General features: G+C 37.6%; 1 protein-coding gene across 3 annotated transcripts in view; it reads right to left on the bottom strand.

Annotated features, from left to right (window-relative positions):
* pxb (putative Hedgehog signaling attenuator pxb) overlaps positions 1–22,419 on the bottom strand; it is a 211,150-nt gene that overhangs the window by 92,090 nt on the left and 96,641 nt on the right. For all 3 annotated transcript variants that reach the window (XM_089738571.1, XM_028175569.2, XM_089738572.1), the window contains one exon: positions 9,434–9,467. The gene's annotated coding sequence lies outside the window, so the exon portion shown is untranslated. The remainder of the gene's footprint in view (positions 1–9,433; positions 9,468–22,419) is intronic.

The raw sequence follows: 22,419 nt of genomic DNA, 5'->3' as shown, positions 1-22,419 counted from the left end.
ACGTCATCAGGTTTGAGCCCCGTGAGCTCACCTACAAAAGTTAGGGTTACGCTGACATAGCCTCTCAAGGCTCTCAGCTTAGGTAGGAAAAAAAAAAAAAAAAAAAAAAAAAAAAAAAAAAAAAAAAAAAAAAAAAAAAAAAAAAAAAAAAAAAAAAAAATTATTCCTAGTGATTTGGAACCGTATGTCGCGGCCGCTAGGTACATTTTTATACCTATGGTACGTCTGAATTTTAATATAGGTATTTGTGTTTATATTTTTCATGCGGCCAGCCGGTAGTTTCCCGCAAGTACTTACTTAATTTTTTATTCGCAACTTTTGTAAAATCGCTAGTCGCTCGTAATTGTTTAGTAATATTTCATATTAATTTTTGTGTTTGATTTGAATTACTTAAGCACTTGTTTGAAGATAGTTTTATTATTTGTTTTAATGCGTGTTTAATAAGTGAAAGAAATAACGGCGTCTAAATGAAAGTACAGTCCTCCTTGGATGCACTTTGAGGATATCGCGCCGAAACAATGCATCTACTGCTCTCGTATATTAACATTATTGTCGAGCTCAATTTGCAGTCTAAGTCGCCATATGAAATCCGTTCATCCCACAATAAATTATATTAAGTAAAAAATAAAATTATTATATTATTAAGTAAGTCAATCTCTGTCAAGTAATATAACAGTGTATTACAATACAAAGTTCATACTTTGTATTGTAATACACTACTGTAATGACACACCCGAATCATTACCTAAGTGATGTGTTGATACACATCACTTAGGTAATGATTCGGGTGTATAGATACAATGTATTCGTCGTCACAGTATCTATTGAACGCACCGAGTAATGTTAAGAGTGATGTGTAATGTTTTCGAGTAATATCACCTGTCTGTAAAAGTGATGTCATATCACATTACATTGAGGAGTGATGTTTTGCGCAAGTCTATTACCCACTGGCCTCGAGCGAAGGCTGAATAAAACATTAACCCGGCATATGGTGGTCGAAAACCCCAAAAAAAAAAAAACATTCACACAAAAATTTATAACACGTCAAATCTTCGGAGAACCTTCCTCGGGAATAGAGACATTTAGGAACGTATAAAATTAATTGTGCAGCTCCGAGGAGACGCATCTGCCGCCTATTGTGCGTGGTTTTTGTGTATAAATCTGTTGGTTTGGATTCGTGTAACCAATAAATAGTGTAAGAAGATGTTTATAAAAAAAAAACAAGTTTTTTTTTATTGTCCTTGTAGGCAGACGAGCATACAGCCCATCTGATGGTGAGTGGTTACCGTCGCCCATGGACTTCAGCAATGCCAGGGGGAGAGCCAAGCCGCTGCCTACCGCTTAATACTCTCCACAAGGCTCGTTTGAAGAAGGACATGTCATAGCGCTCGGGAAACACCGTGGAGGGGAGCTCATTCCATAGCCGGATGGTACGTGGCAAAAAAGACCTCTGGAAACGCACTGTGGATGACCGCAGTGGCTCCAAGTAGTATGGTGGCGGGCGGCGCGATGGTAAAAACGAGATGCCGGTATCATCTCGAATAATTCCTCAGAGCACGTGTTGACGTTATGAACAGGTTAGCGAAGTTTTGCGAAACATTCGGCGATCGGCAGAATTTATTTAGTGGTTGAGCAAGGTATAGTGACTGAAAGCTAAGTAAGTAGCACTATTTTATCTATTTGAACGGCCGTCTGGTGTAGTGGTAAGTGACATGGTCACTACACAAGGGGGTCGCGGGTTCGAATCCCGCCAAGGGAAGATGTTTGTATGATAAATATAAATGTCTTTTCCAGGGTCATGGATGTATATTAAATATATGCATGTGTATAATAAAAATCTTACATTTATTTCCGTTATCTGGTACCTGTAACACAAGTTCTTTACGAACTTAGCACAGGGCCAGTCAACGTGGCGTGATTGTTAGTAAATATTTATATTTATTTATATATTTATTTATTTACTATAACTGTAAAAACTGAGACCTTAGAACTAATATCTCAAGGGACTCAAGGTAGGTGGCGGCATTTACGTTGTACATGTCTATGGGCTCCGGTACCACTTAACATCAGGTGGGTCGCGAGCTCATCCATCCACCTAAGCAATAAAATAAAATACCAGTTTCTGAAATCGAAATCTACATTTTTTTCTCCATTCTATTCAAACAAGAACGTGGAGGTTCAAAAAAGATTTTAACATAGTAAAGAATTCTGCATCATTCTCCTTTGTTTAGGGATTGCTCACAAAGGATTACCTAAGCGTTCTGGTCCAAAAGCAATTTAATTTTATACTGTACAGCTTTACGACACCGCCGCTCACTCCATGTACTATATCACCAACCCTTATCTAACAAGGCCCCACCACCCCTAAAGTCACGTTCCCAACTAAGTTTTCGTAAAGCTTCAAGACTGATATCGTATTCCACATTACCATATTATGTGTAATCGATATCAAAATTATTCGAATGATTCGACTACAATGTTCTGTCAGTTACTCGTGTTTTCGATTCGATCATATTAAAACGATAACGAACTAGAAATCGAATGCTTATATTACATTTCAATTACCATATAAAATGTTCGTACAAGACTAAGCAAGACCCATCGAGTCCGTTCCGATAATCATCTAATCAGAGATCATTCAATAACTTTTATTTCAAGCCGATCGAATGAGTCTACTCGAGCGAAATGAGCCTTTAATTGACTGTGAATAGGGGCGGTAATGCGCTGAGGGAATCGGGAAGACTTCAAATCGAATCTCCGGTCTTATCTCTATCCCATTTCGTTGGCGACGTGTCGCGGGATAGATTGGTACGGCAATCGAATTTAATTCGTATTTATTTTGCTGCTGAGTTGGTTTCACTTAAAATTATTTGTTAGCGTATCGATCTTCACGTTCCGTTAGAGTTGAGGATGTGGGGAATGTCAATGAATCCCAATTCGAAATGCAAAGCGCCAAGGATCAAGACAAAAAGCGTCGGTTGCTAAGTGCCTTTCCGATGTTCATTTTACCAGTTTCATTGTAGAGCTTTGTAAGAAATCCACCCACAGACACAGCCCACTGGGTTTCTCGCCGGATCTTCTCAGTGGGTCGCGTTTCCGATCCGGTGGTAGATTCTGCGAAGCACAACTCTTCCTAGGGTTCGTGTTAGAAACGTCGTCAGGTTTGAGCCCCGTGAGCTCACCTACTAGTTAAGGTTACGCTGGAATAGCCTCTCAAGGCTACTAGATTAGGTAGAAAAAAAAATCCTGTAAGCGATTGCCTGTACCTAGAAAGTTGCAAAAAAATATATATCAATAAACTTTGTATGAAGTTCACAAATTCGGTAAGTTTGATGATCAAATAAAAAATTTACTAGCTGTTCAGATTGAATTTATATTCTAGACATACAGGTCCGCATCGACAACTTCTTTATTGTCAACGGATAAGCCCAATGAAGCTATAACTATGTATATCAAATCCAAAAACAAAAAGAATCATCTGTAAATAGCACCATAAGTTTTTTTTAATTCCACTTATATAAATATAAGAATTCTAATACAAAAAGGTAAGTTTACGATCGTACAATCAAAGAGCATTAATTTCCTAACAACAATAAAGCTTGAATGATTTCAGCTCATCGATCGACTGTTCCCCTTGATGGCAATAAAAACAATGTACAAAACTTTACAAGTTAATTACTTACATCTGTTAAATCGAGCCGCTTGCCACAATTTATAATGCGCCATAAATTTAACAGAGTGAATAAAAGTTTTGCGGCCTCAGAACAACAACAAACCAGGGTTTTTATACTAGAATATCTTTTTGATGTAACTGGATTGAATAGGCAGTTCGTTTGTTTTTATTCATCTTTTTTTTATATAACTTCATTGGATTGGTATTATAGTTTTGTGGCATTATTATTGTTAATTTCAAAATTTGTATAGTTTACACCATTTATACAGAGATAAATATATCGATTAGAAAAAATGTAACTAATGCGCGACTATTATGGAATCCAAGCCTTGAAGACGCGTATCCAAACTTCTTAGCAATAACGCATCTGTAACGAAGTCAACAATGACTTCTAAGATGAAATGAATCCACTGAGTCTCTGGTCGGATCTGTTTAGTGGGTCACAATTCCGATCCGGTGGTAGATTCAGCGAAGCACTGCTATTGTTAGAGCAGATTCCTTCAAGCAAAGACCCGTAAATTCGCCTACCACTCATGGGAAGCCAGTATTTGTAGAACGTTGAACGCAAATTGAAGAGATACCTTAAAACAAAGAAACTTATATCTACATAATAGTATATCGTCTATAATTTGAGTCTTAAAAGTTCAATTCCAATGTAGACATCTGCGATCTCAACCCAAAAACGTATCGTATAAATTTATAAACACCCCAGCACTATAATTATGAAGATACTTCCAAAATCATCGGTGAAAACACAAAGCGCATAATGAATTAGGGATCGTAATGTAGTATACACCTGCAGAAATGATGTCTTCATTAAAAATGAGATAGGTCGACAGGTGTCAGTGCTCCTGAATTCGATCCGCTGGCAAAGCGTGCTGTCCTTTGATTACTGGTTTGAGGATATCGATTTTATTTTATTTTATTACTCATTCATTTAAAATTGCCAGTCTCATTTTGACGTTTTAATACTTTTTTGGTTATTCACGTAGTTTTTCGGTAGGCAGCGGCTTGGCTCTGCCCCTGGCATTGATGCAGTCCATGGGCGACGGTAACCACTCATCACCAGGTGGGCTGTATGCTCGTCTGCCTACAAGGGCAATAAAAAAAAGCATATTGTTGTTGATATGAAAAAAAAAAACTATATCCAATGTTAAGTTTGAACTTATGCACGTAAAAGTCATCCAATACCACCAATCGTCGCATTGAAGTTTACTTTACTAAGCCGTAACAACAAAAAAGTACTCGTATTACACGTATTTAATACCGTTTCAAAAGTCACTACACTGTTAATTATTTGCTTGTTCTGTCAGCAGTCACGGCGGGACGCATTGGCGGGAATCTTTCAAGATGGCCGACCCATACGTCAAGCTCAAACACGGAACATCTGTTTTAAAACCGACTGGCAGTTTAATACGAATTGGAATTCTTTTTTTCCTTGAAGCGACGTCTTAATTTTTGAATTTTCAGAATAGATTCCGATTTCTTGTTTGGATATAATCCTTGGTATGTCATTTGGGCGTTAGCTTGTCGCTTGGTTTTTGTTACGTGAAATAAATTTTAGGGGATTGCGTGCACAAATTCGACGCAATTATTCAAGCTCAATATCTACGTTGTTAAACAAATAAATTTTAAGTATGTTAAACAAATACGGGAAGAAGGGAATCTTGCGATATACTAATAGACAACAAACTTCACTGGCGAGCCGAAAAATTCTGTAATCGAGTGATAGAAAACTGGGAAAGATTTTAGCGTTTTTTATTAAACGTATAGAGTAAGCCATCCGCAGAATTTGTGGATTTTTTAAATTACGGACGATAAGGCAGTCTGTGAGTTTACGCGGATACCGCCGCGACCTGCCATGCATTCGAATTGGGTTATACATACAATACAATCGATATTTCGACCTCATATCCCGATGTGGTTCGCAGGACTCACACTGTCAACGGCACCGTTAACCAACTTACACTTACACTTTACACTAGGTGAGCTCGTGATCTCTTTCATCTTATCAAGTATAATAAAAAAAGGGTGCGTGTACTTATGTACGCGCGTAAGAAGTTATACTTTATTTTTATTAAATTAATTTCTTTTTTTTTAATATTAAAAAATAATAATATTTAAGGTTAATAATTTAAAAAATGAATGCTAATAACGCTTTTTTTTACGAGCGTACATGCGCGAAAGTTCACCTGCGGCTATATTCAGACTCGCCATGTTACGTCGGTCGTATTGTAATGAGCGATTTAGTGGGCAACTTCATTTCTGTAAATTTTGTGTCACGGTGCGCGCGCATCGTAAAATTTCACTCTCATCAATTTTTCATAACGCGCCTAAAGAAGTATAAGTTCAAAAATATAATACAAAGAAAAAAAAAACTTGTAATATTACACTGATCTGAATAGTAAAAAAAAAGCTAGTTAAAGATACTTTAATAAACAATTAGCATTAAGGGTAACAATGAAGATGAAAACAATAATTAATATACTATCCAAAAAAAAAACCCGACAGATTTAAAAACGTAACATTTTTAAATGGAGCACACTATAATGCACCGTAAATTCTCCCGAAGCCATCCGTAAACAGACATCAAGAGGATTACGCGTTATCATTGTTTATAAAAATTTTCTTAGCGGCCTCCGCTATAAACTTAATACAAAAGAGCGTAATGGACGATGGCTGGCGGCGTGCAATTTCCGCTTGGCTTCTGTGCCGAAACACAAGCGGTATATATTCCCGGGGTAACTTTGATTGTACATCACTGACTCGTTTTGTTTACAAGAGTCGTTAGCATCTTGAATGATTGTTCGCGGTTTCGTTAGAACGATTTTTGCTTCACGAACGTGATTCAGAAGTTTTGGTGCTCAATCGAGATCGATTGGTGGAGTGATTATTTTAAATGGTTCTGTGATAATTATCTTGTTTCTGTTGGTGCTATTCTAGTTCCAATAGAAATTAAATTAATCCAAACTGTGTGTGTTGGGAATCTTCGTGTAAGCAAATATTATTGTATGTGTTTGAGTTTGGCGAAGCTGCTCTTTAATAACAATATTAACATGAACAAATTACTACTACGCAAGTAGGTATCTATTGAATATGTATATGGTATAATACTTTACTATAGTATAATATTATATTACGCTTCGATTATGTACAAAGATATTACGATTGGGATGTTGAACTTTCCACTGATGAGGCAGGCTATATTTTTTTAAATTCATATTATGCTAAACTTAAATAGCTTTTTTAATTAAGTAGTGAGCAAAAAGAACTAAAATTCGTTAAAAGTTTTGATTGTGTGAACAGAATGAAATAAAAGTTACATAAATATATAATAATCATGACTATGATTCACACAGACACAAAATACTGAGTTTTTGTTGGATTTTCTCAGCAGGTGGCGATTCAGATCCAGCAGTAGATTTTTTATTTATTGTATTTTTTTTATTGCTTAGATGGGTGGACGAGTTCACAGCCCACCTGGTGTTAAGTGGTTACTGGAGCCGATAGACATCTACAACGTAAATGCGCCACCCACCTTGAGATATAAGTTCTAAGGTCTCAAATACAGTTACAGATTCAGCGAAGCACTGATATTACTAGGGTAGATGTAGGCATATCCTCTGAAGATGAGCACCTAGAGCCCAGCAGTCATGGAGAAGCCAGAATAACCCTTTAACACTACGTGCAGATAAGCAGGCCTAAAAAAGTGGGTATGATTTTCTACCATAAAAGTATAGGATATCATAAATGTTGCATCTATTTGTCTAAATAATTGAAATTCATTAACATAATTGAATAGACAAGTCCAGGGTTCGGTTAAGTTACTGGAACTCATAAATGCCACAAAATGAATGTGGACTTTGCGAAATTACATCCAAACCTCATTGGAGCTGAATTCCTTTGCGATAGATATAAAGAAGTATGTTTTATCAAACCATGCGACATAACAAAACGCCAATGCTGAACCTATAATAAATGATTTAATAAAGGGAAAAAAATAGGAAATAATAGTTTATAAAGATACCTAATGATCACTATCAAAATAATATTTACTTTACTTTAATTTACGTTAACGTTAACGTCAAGATCCGTCTGTCTACAATCTGTATGCAGCGTCTCCTCAAGTACTTCGGACACGTGGCCTGACAAAATCCTGAGAACTTGGAAAAAATAATAGTTGTAGGTCACGTGGAAGGAAAGAGAAGTCGAGGAAGATTGCCAACCAGGTGGACGGACATTATCAAGGAGGCCACAAACACCAGCGCCCCGGGCGCCATTAAGCAGGCCAAATGTAGGGAACATTGGAGGAAGCTGGTGCAAAAACTGGACCAAGGTGGTCACGACCCTCAGTAATGAGGAAACGACAAAGAAGAAGAAGAAGAAGAAGAAGGAGAATTTACGTTACTTTAATGTAAGTCGAGTTTACACATAATCTTACTGGTGGTTGGACGTCTTGTGAGTCCGTACGGGTAGGTACCACAACCTTGCCCATTTCTGCCGTAAAGCAGTAATGCGTTTCGGTTTGAAGGGTGGGGCAGCCGTTGTACCTTAGAACTTGTATCTCAAGGGGCTCAAATATTATCTATTTAAATTAAAGATAAATCTCGATTGCAATCCGTAGTAATTTGGATGAAAACGATCTGAATACAAAATTTTATGAGCCGCAAAATGGACGCGTTGAGAAAATTAGATTTACGATAATTTCGTGGTTTTTATTTGTGGTTTTCCTGAGCGAGAGTCTATCTGAGTTGTACTTAATTTTGTGGAACGTTTTTTGCCTTAATATACATATGTAATAATAATGTTTAAGCGGATAATAATTATATACTTAAATCTTAATAATAAATCTAAAATATTTATAATTAGTATGGAAAAATAGTACATAGTTACATTGCAAATCAGTATTATAAATTTCTGTAGGATGTCGGATCTATTATATTTTTTATTGTGTTGATGACTTATTAATTAATGCGATATTTTTTTTATTGCTTAGCTGATGGGTGGACGAGCTCACAGCGCACTTGGTGTTAAGTGGTTACTGGAGTCCATAGACATCTACAACGTAAATGCGCCACCTACCTTGAGACATGAGTTCTAAGGTCTCAGTATAGTTACAACGACTGCCCCACCATTCAAACCGAAACGATTACTGCTTCACGGCGGAAATAAGCACGGTGGTGGTACCTACCCGCACGGACTCACAGGAGGTCTTACCACAAGGTCAAATTATATTTTAGTGGAGCGATAGGTATTGTAGAACAGAAAACTTTTTGACAGCCTTTTGCCTGAATCGCACCAAAGACATTCAAGATAAGCTTGCGTTTATACAAATTTCGAACAATAAAAACTGTCGCTCTAGTAGGCAACTTCAGTGGATGATGTTGCCTATGCTGCTTCCTCCAAACTGACATGACACACCCAGACACACAAGTTTCTAAGAATATGCGTAACAACATACAATATAAAACTCCCATTTAAAGAAAATATTTCAATCACACATAGCTTATTCTCTCGCGTACAAATGGTTGATATCAACTTCTACGACTGACTATGAGAGAGTAGAAACTCTGGTAGGACCTCTTGTGAGTCCGCTCGGGTAGGTACCACTGCCTATTTCTGCCGTAAAGCAGTAATGCGTTTCGGTTTGAAGGGTGGGGCAGCTGTTGTAACGAGTTTACTGAGACCTTATAACTTATATCACTTAACTTAGAACTTATATCACTTAAAATACACAAAACAGTCGAACTCAAGAAGTACCTTTTCATTGAAGACGCCGGAGCCGCATTACCATCTGGAAAACAAAAAAACAGCGATGAGTGTTTTGATTCTGTATTCACAAATTGAGTTTTGATACTCGATACTGTTTATTTATAGTGTGAGCCCACTGAGTTTCTCGCGGGATCTTGGGTGGTAGATTCCAGTAAGCCACTTAACACCAGGTGAACTGTAAGCTCTTACAACCGTTGAGGCAATATAAAAAAAAACCTTAAAAATGACCGCAATGCGATATTCGATGCGATATGCAATGCGATTCGTAGTGCCTCAATCGATAAATAAAATATCTTAACTTTTGTATAAAATAAACTTAAAACAAACAAAAGGAATCCGTCCGACGGGTGACACATCAAAGGAAAAACAAAATTGTTATTTTTATTTTATTACGAACATTTTCATTCATTTATCTACCTTTTAAACCTTCTCTGGACTTCCGCAAATAATTTAAGACCAAAATTAGCCAAATCGGTCCAGCCGTTCTCGAGTTTTAGCGAGACTAACGAACAGCAATTTATCTTTATGGATATAGATAGATAGATTAGCGACTCTATAAGCAATCTGTAAAAAAAATGGAGTTGGTCTATTGACAATTTAAAGTCTGGCAAATCCGCAAATTCTGAATAACGCCACAGATATTGAAGTACTACTCAATAAAGATACACCTAGGTGTATTGACTCTCGGAAGCTCTTATATTTGTAACAAAATGTCCATTATTGATGAGAAGGTGAATATGTCACAGCTACTGGGCAAACTTTTGAATAATACCATAAATAATAAAAATTCCTTTCCTATTCTCAATCCACATTAACACTATGCGTACTCTGATACAGTACGACAAGTCCAAATTAGAAAGATTCCCACTCTATCACGCTTAACCGCACTGACGTAGTCTCTCGTCTCTCTCATTCGCCAATAACACCGTATCTCGGTCTCTTTCTACGTTGTAGCGGCACGAACAGACGTGCATACATACAAAATTAAGCAATTATAGTTAATTTCGTGGAGTCGTGTTAGATAAAAAAATATGTGTTATTTTCAAAGGTAATTTGTGTGAAGGTATCTTGAACAGCTGTAAATTATATGAGAGAGATTATATTATGCTTTTTACTGTCTCTCTAGTTTTGATTAACAATGCACTCAGGTGATATCTTTTGTTTTTCATAAGTGGATCTTCACTATGTGTGACGTCATTTGGGCCTAAAATAACAGGCTTTATTATGATTCACAACAATTATTTTTTTAATTAACGAATGTCAAATAATTTTATTCTATGGTTAAGAGAGGAAGGACTATTTTTCTTGATACTTTGATTGTTTATGTAATTTAAGCGTCTGTATAATTGAGAATAAATATAATGAAGAGCCAAGACTGCAAGAGCCAAGAAGTTTGATTAACTACAAAGTTCGCACAATTCTGACGACAATTGAATAATTTTATTTGATGTAGAAACTAGACCTTGGCCGCTTGTTAAGAAAGTGTTTTTTTATTTATTTATCTTTGAACTATATTTCTATTTTGTTCTAAACTGTTATATATATAATTACTTTGAACGAAAATCATTTATTAAAAACAAAAATCAACGATTGATATAATTAGATACCTTGTTACTTAAATTTTTTACTGCTTTGTTTGTGCGGTGAATTCTTCGATACTCGTTTATTTGAATATATTATTGCGTTAATTGACGTTTGAGTTGACATCACAACGGAGTTATAGTTTATGACGTACAATTTTGACCACAAGTCGTCTCTTTCCGTGGGAATCGTAAGATATGACGAAGAGATTTATCGGAGAAGGCAGCAACGACATTTACTGGTGGTACTGTTATATTACCCCTCACGGAACGACCACCATCCGTCATGCGGTCCGGAGTTAACCAAATGACCAATTGAAACCTCATGTCTTAAGGGCCAACCTCTCGGCCAACCTGCCAGCCTCCCGGGTGGCATAGACATTATAATGAATGGTCTCTGGTACCGGTTTGACTTTACACACTTTTTATTTAATGAATCGAGTCTCTTCTTTGTCGAATGACTCTGCCAATGTCAGGTAGATAGAATATCACTGATATAGTTAAATGATAGTGGATGAGAAAAATGAGAACGTTTTGACTTTAGGTTGGCCATAATCTTGTTGACTTAGTTCAATCTACGCAATAATCTGCTGAGAAGTTAGAGGAAGAGTTTGTTAAAAGTGAGCCCACATAGTACCATTTATTATTTCATTTAAAGTGTCAACCATACCGATGCATAAAACACAATCTTATATCTAAAGTCAGGCGATGTGGGTCTCTGTTTGCTTTGATAGCTGCTTGACATCAAGGTGGGTTATCAGCTAATCCATAAATTAACACAGAATTGCCTTACAACGCTAATTAAACGAATAAGGTTCAAAATCGATATGAACAAATCACAAGATATCGATAGATGTAGCGAGCAGTCATTTATACTAACAATCAATCACATATCACTGGGCCGTAAGTAACCGTTGTCAAATCGAATCACTATTTCATATTTCGATTTTGTTCGTTCGTAACACACAACACTAACGACAAATGTTTTAAATATTAAAGTTTTACGTCCACCGAGTAAGTAGTGTCGGCGACAACGTTGTTATAAATTGAGATGATTTTTTTATGCAAGCATTTTTATTTGAAGACCATGAAATGTCATTAAAATGCGCTATAAGCATCTACTGTTTTATATTAGGGCACGGGTGAACGAACTCTGGACCCATATACGTGATCTGTGGTTACATGAGCTCATAGGGATGGCGGTGGGTACTGACTACCCTTTGTGTGTAACGGCTATCTTAATATTTACACTGCAAAAATAGGTATGATTCTGAGACCTACCTATGCGGTTTTAGAATCACCCTACCACTAGTAAAATACTATTATTATTTGTTGGATGGAATACGATTATTCATTAGGATATTGATAGCCTGAAGCCTGTTTTACCAAGACAGCTGGGCGAGCACAAGATCAGCCGGGAGGAGTGAGATTTGCTAACAGCTATCCGTGTACCCCCGGGAGAGACGTGGCACCTCCCTGATCGGAATTGCGACCCACTAAGAAGATTCGGGCCTCAAGAAACTCAGCGGCCTAATGTATGGGTTAGGTTTCTAGTCAAACTCTTCTTGTAAAATGATACCTCAACATCTCAATACGCACACGTACAGAAATCGTTGCAAGCAAGCACTGGTATCAATGGGACTATTGAACCTATGACCTACTGTGTAATAAGTAGATACTGGAAGCCGTAAACACCAAACGTATTGTAAAAAGATAGGACTCTTCAAATCAGAAATTCACTCTTAGCTTACTTAGCTTTTGTTTGCGCGTAATATGAAGTGCGACCAAAACTATTCACAATTGAGAGAATGGGTTACAATTTCGTTTACCTATAGAGTTTTTGGCCGGCTGGCTTAAATAGCTAACTTACTTGGGCTGCATAACCATACAATTTCGATAAAACATATTTTTTGTAGAAACAAATATCATTTTATTTCAAAATCGGTATTTGGAAATGGTTAGATTGGTACTAAATTTGGAACTGGTTAAGCGGCTAATACTAGATGGTTATAGGCATACGTTGCGGGACTATCGGTCCCGTCAAAACCCAAGTCAAAGTCACACCTAACGGCAGTTGATTCCGACACGACACTCCACGTCTGCGTTTCATTATTTGATTGGACGTTTTTCATATAAATTGCCGCGTAGACTCCGCCTAGTGGTGTAATTAAAAAACATAGATCATTATCGTGAGGTTTCCGGAGTGTTTTTGTTTTGTTTTCGAAAAACGTATTATCGTGTCGTGTAGTTACGGGGTCAGTGTTATTATTAATTACTTTTTATTGTTTTTATTACTTCTATTTTCGAAGGGTGGTTTGTTATTAAATTAGCTATATAATTTAGATTGATGTTTTCGTACGCGCAACATTAAGGGGTGAAAAATAGTGCTAGCTGTATTATTGTAAGTTGACTGTGGAAGTTAAGCCTACTGAGTTTCTCGCCGGATCTTCTCAGTGGGTTGCGTTTCCGATCCGGTGGTAGATTCTGCGAAGCACTGCTCTTGCTAGGGCCAGTGTTAGAAACACTTCTGGTTTGAGCCTCGTGAGCTCACCTACATGTTAGGGTGAAGCTGAAATAGCCTATTTAGGCTATCAGCATAGGTATAGAATAAATAATAAAGTGGAAGTTACTGATTCAAATTTGTATTTGGAATTGTACGTATCGATACAGTCTTCTTCTTAGATTGCATATTGCACACGAAAAAAAGATTAGAGTAAAATATACTAATAAAAAAATTAAGTAAATTATACAGTGGCCACATAAGTCTCTATTATTTGGATAGATTGTCTAAAATGTTGGCAACCTTTCCTATTTTAAGCTTATATGTGTTTGACTTTTTATTGTCTTTATTAAATTTTATATTAATACATTTGTTGTACCCATCCGCAGAATTGGTGTGGTTTGAATAATCTCATGCATTGCACTATCCGACTTTGAATAAATACGATTTTTATGTGATCTTTATGTCACACTAATTGCTTATTATAAACGAGATCCAGTTTTTCCAATGAAATTGAAACTATGGCCTCTTAATATGTAGCTTGATGGTACTTTTTTATTTTTGGTAGAACCTCTTGAGCTCGCACGGATAGGTACCACCACCCTGCCTATTTCTGCCGTGAAGCAGTAATGCGTTTCGGTTTGAAGGGTGGGGCAGCCGTTGTAACTATACTTGAGACCTTAGAACTTATATCTCAAGGTGGGTGGAGCATTTACCAGTAACCACTTAATACCAGGAGGGCTATGAGCTCGTCCACCCATCTAAGCAATAAAAAAATAAAAACCTAGAAATAGAAGGCACGCGTCATAGTCATTATTATCGCGAACATGCGACCTCTCTAAGGCGGCGCAATGTACCATACCAAAGTAGCTACTGATGTAACTAAATACAATACGTATTAGAGACACGAGTAACATTATACAAGCACGTGTCACAAGTCACAATACCGTTCCTTATCGCGTCTTGATGAATTATCGCTGTCTGAAAGCTTAGTTGTTGTGTGGCTTAAGTTATGAGCTGACGTGCGATGAAATTACTCTTTTGAAATAGTCCAAGATTGTTTGAGTTAAACGAATTGTAGGTAAAGTTGAATAGAGTCATTTGTTTCATTTTGGGAAATGGATTATGAGCTGAGATATTAATTTATTTCGAACAAGTTCAGGTTTGTTTTTTTGCTCAAGGTCACGTGTCCAAAATCAAACCTTACTTCGTATAGACAATTAGGTAGAGGCATTGTCTTGCTTATAATTACTAATTTCATAAGAAAAACCGATGGAAATCGTATTGTGTGACGCCATTGACACTTCGGAATCATGTCCCAGGATGAGGAGATGAGTTTGCCTTATCATATCTATAGGTTTCGTTAGCCGCATAGCAACAGATGGCCCGTGTACTCATATATACCCGAAATAATCGCCATATCGCTATATCTTATAAAGTTATAGCCCGCCGCTTACCAAACGGGGCTGGGAAGCTAATATGGCTAAATTCCCCCTCCTGCGCCATTAGCCCAGCGCTGGGTCCTGCGGGGAATCGTTTGAGATGCAAATTCTGACGCTCAGGTATATTAAGCTGATGGTTTATTGGTTACTACGCATAGCTTCAATGGATGACGCGGTTCTAAATAGCAGTAATGTATTCTATCCATTTTATATAGGTTTGTTTGTGAACGGTACACGGTCGGTATGTTTGCGTGTCTTACGCTATGTATGCGGATAAAAATATGCAAAAGTTCTGAATTGATAACTTAGACAAAGTGATGACGGGTAAAGTGAAAGAAAAGAGACCACCCGGCCGATCGCCTAGCCACCGGTGTGACAAAATAACCGCCCTAACTGGGCTGCCAGTCGCAACCGCCCTACGAGAAACTGAGGACTGGACGAGGTGGAAACAGCCCACGACAGGCCACGGTCGAATTTCAAAGACACAACCTTCAGTGATGAAGAAAGTGAAGAAGAAGATGCCTGAACGATAACCGCAGTCCGTAAATAACACAACGCGATAGTTAACACAAATATTGAAGTTGAAGTCTCAATGGTGTGGTACAGCGGCTGGCACGAAGTATGAATTAACGGCCGTCTGGTGTAGTGGTAAGTGACATGGTGACTACACAAGGGGGTCGCGGGTTCGAATCCCGCCAAGGGAAGATATTTGTATGATAAATATAAAAAATGTCTTTTCCAGGGTTATGGATGTATATTAAATATATGTATGTGTATAATAAAAATCTTACATTTATTTCCGTTATCTGGTACCTGTAACACAAGTTCTTTACGAACTTATCACGGGACCAGTTAACGTGGCGTGATTGTTAGTAAATATTTATTTATTTATTTAATTAGTTTTACTGAGGAATAGTAGAAGCTCGCACGGGTAGGTTACCATATTACTGATTTTCATGCGAAGGGCGATACAGATATTATGACACAGAACGATAGGCAGTGGCTCGACTGTGCCCCAGGCATTGCTGAAGTCCATGGGCGACGGTAACCACTCACCATCATATGTTTGTCTGTCTACAAGGACAATAAAAAAAAGAAACGCAAATCTCCTTTTTTCCTTATTTTATTTTTGGGACATGGCGCCGAACCTTCCAAATGAAACCGCGTCTAGGGGGCGCATGGGGTATGTGAGACTAAAAAGAAAGTCAACCTCCTGTCTCAAGGTGATTGACAGCATTAACATTGTGATGTTATTAAGTTATGATAACAGTAATAGGAGGGTCTAAAGTTCGTTTGCCTATACAAAAAAGAAAGTTTAGAAAACCAATTCGGATCGAATCGGCTCATTGCTAAACTAGTTTACACTCCTCTAAAGATAATAAGGTTAATGACTAAATCAACCATACCGCAAGTTCTATGTTCCTGTTTCCTATCCACCATTGCCTATCCAGCAAATCAAAGCTTGCTATTGTTTAGTGTAACGCTTATTTACCTATTACTATGCCTAAACCGCGCTTTTATTTAGTAAGAATGACATACGCCGCATTTTCCCAGGATAAAAACTACATGTCGCCGATTTACCAGTAGATTAGTAAATCCGTTGGGTACCTATAATCATAATCACAATTGCTGGAAAACAATCTCGTATTTATTATTATTATAGCTTTATGACCATACTCTTTTTTCTGTTTTGTCTATTTTTTGCGTGATTCAATAACAAAGATCCAAACATAAAAACTTGTACATCAATCATTTTATATATATCGTGCAGGTAAATTATACAGGGGCAATAAACAATACAATTAAAATTTAATGACTCAATCACACTGGATCCAGATGATTACAAAAAGATTCTTCGTTAAAACGGCATTCGAAATAATTACTAACAATTTAAAGCTAATTACCGTTTGATTACAAAATAATTGTACCGATACTTTACTGTTCTTAGAGATCGACACGTTTATTTCTTGTTCGATCGATTGAACTTCGTATTATTTAATTTACTAGTTTTGTTATTGAAGCTATTGAATTTTAAAATTCATTTAACGATAATCTAAAAAGTACAGTACGTAAAGTTTGTCGCAGACTACATCCACAAGGAGTGTAAGGATTATGTCATGATTTTTTTATGATCGAAGGATTACTCGTGGCCCGGAGGCCTTTCTAGTTTCACCAGGACACGTGAGCGAGTAAAGGCTAATCCAGGAGGGGTGGGATTTGCTAGTAGCCGCCTGCTTAGAAGAGCTGATGCATGGGTTAGGTTGCACGTCGAACTCTTTATCGAGTTTGACAATTTCGTTTACTGGGGTCCCTGAGCCTGCTCCTAGTGTTGGAGCCGAAGGCGTCTAGTGCAAAGGTTATTGGATATGATGGATCCGTAAGGAAGTGTCGTGCTATTAAATTTAGATTGGTGTATATTATTAAATTGTGCAAATACTGATATTCGTAGCATGCATTGTGTGATGCGAAGAATTAATGTGGTCAGCATTTCTAAACAAGACATCTCAGAGTAATAGATGCAACAAACTCTGGCATTTCTAGTGACGTGCGCATCAACGACTTTATCTCTTCACAAGTAATGTGTACTGTGAGGAAATGGTCACAATGATGGACAAACTCTTGAATCTCCTAAATAACTATTTTTTTTCCTACCTAAGCTGATAGCCTTGAGAGGCTATATCAGCGTTACCGAAGTGTTAGATGAGCTCACGGCGCAAGCCTGGCGAAGTTGCTAACACTCACCCTAGCAAGAGCAGTGCTTCGGAGAATCTACCACCGGATCGGAAACGCGACCCACTGAGAAAATCCGGCGAGAAACTCAGTGGGCTACACGACAGCGCTCATACGACACAACAGACGGTCTATAAGATACATGAGCTAGGATTGCAAGTTTTTCGTTATCCACCGTACTCGTCAACAGACTTCTACTTTTTCCAAAGTTAGAACAGCTTCTTGACAAAGAAAAATTCAATACCCGAGAGTCAATACAAAATGACTTCGAATTGTTGGTTGGCTTCCGTAATACCTCCGTGTAGCTTCGGAAACCACTTTCCGGGTCGTGAGTTTATTCATCCATCTAAGCAATATAAATAAATAGGGTTTCTGTAAATGATATTGTGTCGCTCACACAAATAATAAACGTATTTAAGTATATCGACGCTTGAAAGGCAAACGTGACTAAGCGACATAACTGCATTGTACATAAATGATAGGCAATAACCATATTCAATGCGCAAAAAATATATATTTCTAGGTCTCATCATCATCATCATGCTTTCCTATTACCCTCTGCTGGGGTGTAGGGCTCGAATCAAATTTTTCCATTTGTATCGGTCTTGGGCAGTCTGTTCTAGCTCCTCCCACGTCATGCCCAAGACCCCTAGCTCCTGCTCCACCGAGCGACGCCAAGTTGTTCTGGGGCGGCCCTCTTCCTTTTACCAGACACTTTCCAGGTCAGTTCTCTCTTTGATATTATTTCTAGGTCTAGTAAAATCATTTCAATCCTACAGCTACTAGCTAGATTCTAATACAGCTGGATTCTTTAAAATAAATTTTGTTTTCAGGTATTTCAACTTTAAATTAGTCTACTGTAAAGTTCACGCATTGTCGCTTATACACGTTTGCCTTTCAAGCGTCGATATTCATAATTTTGTGTAGCTCTTTCAATTTTCACTTGTTTGTGTTTTTTTTTTATTAATTCCAATTTACATATATTGTTTTAAGCCTAATGGGTCACAGGTAAGTGCTGCATTAGATTTCAAAACCACATAATGATTCTTGTGAAGCGGTAAAATGTCATTGCTTAAGAGCGATGTAGTCGAAAAGGCTTTAAGTCACCTCAGTTTGAAAACCTTCAAGATTGCAGTTGACACTTCGCTTAATACGCGATATATGTATTTGTAATTAATTATAGGTGCATTTTATTTGGTATTAGCATCAACAGTTCAATGTTTTAAATTAAACTTCAATTCAGTTTACTCCATTGGAATAACTGAAGAAGTTTTTTTTGTTATGATATTTTTTGCAATGATATGCAATATATGATTTTTTTTTGTTTTTTTTTTGTTTGCCTATATTGGCGGACGAGCTTACAGCCCACATGGTGTTAAGTGGTTACTGGAGCCCATAGACATCTACAACGTAAATGCGCCACCAACCTTGAGACATAAGCTCTAAGTCTCAATGTAGTTACAACGGCTACCCCACCCTTCAAACCGAAACGCATTACTGCTTCACGGCAGAAGTAGGCAGGGCGATGGTACCTATCCGTGCGGACTCACAAGAGGTCCTACCACCACCAGTATTATTACCTCTCCACGATATTATTTGTGTTGACTATCTACAGATCATTTACACTGTGACCGTCAGTAGCCAATCGTCACGAGCGACGCATTGCACGACTCGAACGTTTTTGTAACATTTGTTAAGGTGTTTTTTTTTTTTTTCATTTAATTTTTTCAACTTGTTGGTTTTGTGGCAAAGGAATCGAGTCGACTGTCGATTCGTTGCGCTTACCCGTTTGTGTACTATGACGATGCTATTTCACTATCATAATATTAATGCTAGAGTTCTATTATAGCAAAATAGTTCTTGTTTCGTTAGTGATAATGATCGATTTTCTTCTTTTTTTTCTTCATCAGGACCCCTGTAGAGATGTGATGGGTTAATTTAAGGAAGACGTGGGTGCAAGTTTGCGAGTTTTTTTTTTTTTGTGATCTGCAAAGTAATTAGCGTGCGGCATTAACTTTTTGCGTGGTCCGCTGTTATTAGAGAATGTAATGAGGTTTTTTTTTATTGTCGTAATTCGAAATTGAAATTTCATCCGAATGCGTTTTTATGTATTCGGTTATTAAAATTATAATGTAAATTTATAATGACATAGCTGCGTTGGGTATTAGAATACTGTGTATCAAAATCTAAAGCGGACGCTGAAAAGTTACGAGTACGTATTACCTTCACCGACACCTTCAAAGGTATCGTCACTAATTAAAGGATGTGTTTTTTAAATGATTCTTGTTATTCTAATTACCATTGAGGGTAGAAGTAAAGAGCAGCATCTCAGTCAATTAAAAAGTGTTCGCTGAAAGAGAGCTAATTAAGATGGCGCCATAATAGCAAACGGAAAGATTTTAAAATCTTTTTCCCTATACAAGATGGTGCTCCTTAAATCTACCCGCCATACAAATATCAATTAAAATTTGAAAACAGAACAGTGTTGCCAATACATTTTTGAATTGTACTTGGCTAATGTGTGCTTTCTTCATATTCCGTCCATTTAAATATGAAACAGAAAAACAAAGAAACAAATGTCGTGAGAAATCACATTGTTTATACGAAGGATAACTAGTTTGAACGCGAAGCAAATGAGAGTGGATTGAGACGTTAGCACAACCTGTTGGGTCTCTGGTTCACAGTTTTTGTTTTTTTTTTCTCGTGGCCTTTTGTTCCTAATGATCCCTTTGCGTTCGTCCAGACGTAAAAAGTTTTTTTTTTCTTTCATAAATCGAACACGATTATTCTAATACCTATTATGTACGGTATATCATGGACGCTTTATTCACATTTTGTGAAATTCAAAAATCGAATTGAATATCAGCAGAAGTCTGTTTGTCTTAAACTTTTATTTTAATAAATTTTTAAACTAAAAAACTGCAAAGTATCCGATTTTTAATTACGACTGATTAACTAACAACAGTTTGATACGGCCATTTTTAAGCATGTCATTGTATTACTTTGTATAACACCGATTTATATAACCGACAAATAAGCAAAGGGCATTATTGGTATAGCGGTACCTAATTGCCTAAACTTGTCACTAGAATTATTAACACTATTAATGAATAGGTAGCCATCAAAGTTGTTGTTATTTGTGAAAATCGTAGTAAGAATCCATTTAATAATAGCTGACATGTAGATAGCCGCGAAAACTTAAAACAATTTGTGACTAGACGATCATTCCCAAATTCAGAGGTTTTCAAGCCTGCGACAATGATAGCGCCGTGGTTAACGGTATTCTTTAAGACCTTATATCTTTATTTTAGGGTTGCAGTATTACTGCTGGCCCGGAGGCCTTTCCAGCTTCACCAGGACAGGTGGGCGAGCAAAGGCTCAGCCAAGAGGGGTGGGATTTGCTAACAGCTGCCCGAGCGCCTTTGAAGGAGACCTAACAACTCGAGAGCAGCTGCTTCGCGAATGAATCTACTACCGGATCGGAATCGCGACCCACTGAGAAGATCCGGCGAGAAACTCAATGAGCTGATGTATGGGTTAGGTTGCACTTTGTCGAGTTCGATGAGTACGGTTACTGGGCCTTATATCTTGATTTCCTATCTTCATTAGTACTGACAATCGCTTTAGTTCATACTGTAAAAAGTAGGTAAAAGACCTCGGACGCGACTAAACGCAGTTCCACATCGTATCACGATTACGTCATATCACCTGACGCTTATACCGGCCAGTATAATTGTCCATTGATTCAAGTATACACATATATAGATGATAAACATCCAGACAAAGGGCAAACAAACTTGTTCACCACAAAAATGTTTGTCCGCTATGGGAATCAAATACCCGACCCTTGATACAACAGTCAGGGCCGCACTACAACACCACGGAGCTATAATTGAACATGATCATCAATCCCGCCGCGAATCACGCTCACAAGCGCCTAATATCTGTAGAATATGATAATAATTGAGCATCGAGCCCCGGTGATTGCCACGCGCCCACATCTAAACCCCGATGAAGACATTCCGAAATAGCCGTAACGAATTAGTCAGTCTTGTTGAGAACTTATAATCTTTATGTTTCCGTATCACAGAGTGGTTCGTCAGACTTGTAATTCTATGTACACTTTCTAACGATATCTATTTAGTTGTATTTCCTTCCAATTTCGGCATACTAAAGTGATTTTTTTTATTATTGCTTAGGTAGGTAGACGAGCTCTCAGCCCACTAGTGTTAAATCGTTACTGAAGCCCATAGTCATTTACAACATTAATGCCGCCACCTACCTTGAGATATGAGTTCTAAGGTCTCAGTATAGTTAAAACGGCTGCCCCACCCTTCAAACCGAAACGCATCACTGCTTCACCGCAGAAATAGGCAGGGTGCTGGTACCTACTTGTGCGGACTCACAAGAAGTCCTACTACCAGTACACAAGAGGACCTACCACCAGTCACAAAAGGTCCTACCACTAGTAATTTTATGAAAAAATCTGTTGGAGCAGTGAAATAGGGTGAAACGTACAGTTGTTGACACTGCATCAATCGGTGCAGTTAAATGCCCATAGTTATACCGTAAGTTGGGTATAATGATTGCCAGTTCTTCTTCACAAATTCGGCCCTGTATTTTTACTGAACTACTCAATCATATAAGATGTTTCCCCATAGACACAGCACACTGAGTTTCTCGGCGGATCTTCTCAGTGGGCTGCGTTTTCGATCCGGTGGT

Source organism: Bombyx mandarina, chromosome 25 (genome assembly GCF_030267445.1).
Source record: "Bombyx mandarina strain Sakado chromosome 25, ASM3026744v2".
Classification (NCBI taxonomy): domain Eukaryota; kingdom Metazoa; phylum Arthropoda; class Insecta; order Lepidoptera; family Bombycidae; genus Bombyx; species Bombyx mandarina.
Note: the sequence above shows the minus strand (reverse complement) of the source record. Positions and strands in the feature narration are given on the sequence as shown.